General features: G+C 33.8%; 1 long non-coding RNA gene across 1 annotated transcript; it reads left to right on the top strand.

Moving 5' to 3' along the window:
* Positions 1 to 362: 362 nt before the first annotated feature.
* LOC107834177 (uncharacterized) lies at positions 363 to 717 on the top strand. Its single transcript, XR_001659959.1, has 2 exons — positions 363 to 424; positions 561 to 717. It is a non-coding gene; the product is annotated as an uncharacterized LOC107834177 (long non-coding RNA).
* The last annotated feature ends 535 nt before the right edge of the window (positions 718 to 1,252 follow it).

Here is a 1,252-nt window from a genome sequence, read left to right on the forward strand (position 1 = left end):
TATCTGTCTATGGAAATGTCTCTCTGTACCTGAGTATTAAGTTAAAATTAAAACTAATATCACTGAGCATTGTTTTCAGGAAACAGCATCAAGGGCACAAGCGGGCCCAGCAGCACCTTTTGCCACCTAAAGTATTTTTTCATAGGTGAGTGAGAACTATGAGAACTATTTCAGTAATGCCTTTGGTAGATCACAGTCATCTAATCTAAAAATGTAATATGTACTGAAAAAACAAAAGGATAATTTTAAACAGTCTCCCATCTGTTTCTAGGCGATTCATAGGCCTCAACCCAGAAAGAAGAACAAAAGCTGCAAAAGGAAAGGTAACATCAAAAACAATAGGATGACTTAAGCAAAACACAGCAATGAACCCGTGTGTCTCCATTCTCCTCCTTCATGGACTACCAGTGGAACTTTTAAAATGGTAAAATTACACATTTACACACAATCAGTTCTCTTACTCCATCTTTCTCCCTGTCTGTCTTTTACCGACATAAATCCAATTTAATGTGCCGTTAATCTCGTGTATTAAAACATGTTTTTCTTTCTTTATCTTCTAGCAACCCTTTGATGATTTCTGGAGAAGTTCAGGACTGAGTCCAACTCAGAACTCATCCATGTTGGTTTTGCTTGGTTGTTCACTAAGTCTTAAACTTGCCCAAATGTTTAAGATGTGCTGTTGGGGTTCCAATAAAGTTTTGAAAAATATGTAATTTCAGTATTTGACATTGCTGGATCCCTTCCTTCCTTCGAAGGAAGAAAACGACAAACATTTAAAATTTTGGCTGCAAGTTTTACATGAAAAGCTGGTAAAGCATTGTTTTATGACTTTGACATGCAGTTTGCTTGGAAACTGACATCTGGGAACTTTTGTTTTAGTAAAGATTATTTAATTCATTGTATTCAATGTAATGTTACCATGAGGGTAAATGTATCAGTTTTGTTTTTAGATCAGAGTATTTTCACTTTGGTTGCAATACTTTGATTTCTATGTAAGAAGCAAATTGCTGTTGCAAGTTCACATTTAAACTTTTAAAGTATGCAGTTTCATGAACTACTGTAAAATGACAACTTTTTGTAATTCTACTACAGGACTGTTGTGATTTTATTATGAGAGACATGTGATGAAATCACAGTAACCATGTTATATAATCACTGTGGTATTTTAAAGAAATTACAGTAACATAAATCAAATTACAGTAAAACTGCAATAAAACTACAGTAAAATTGTAACAAAATTACAGTAACCTTG

The sequence above is a fragment of the Poecilia formosa genome, unplaced genomic scaffold (genome assembly GCF_000485575.1).
Source record: "Poecilia formosa unplaced genomic scaffold, Poecilia_formosa-5.1.2 Scaffold541, whole genome shotgun sequence".
In the NCBI taxonomy this organism is placed as follows: domain Eukaryota; kingdom Metazoa; phylum Chordata; class Actinopteri; order Cyprinodontiformes; family Poeciliidae; genus Poecilia; species Poecilia formosa.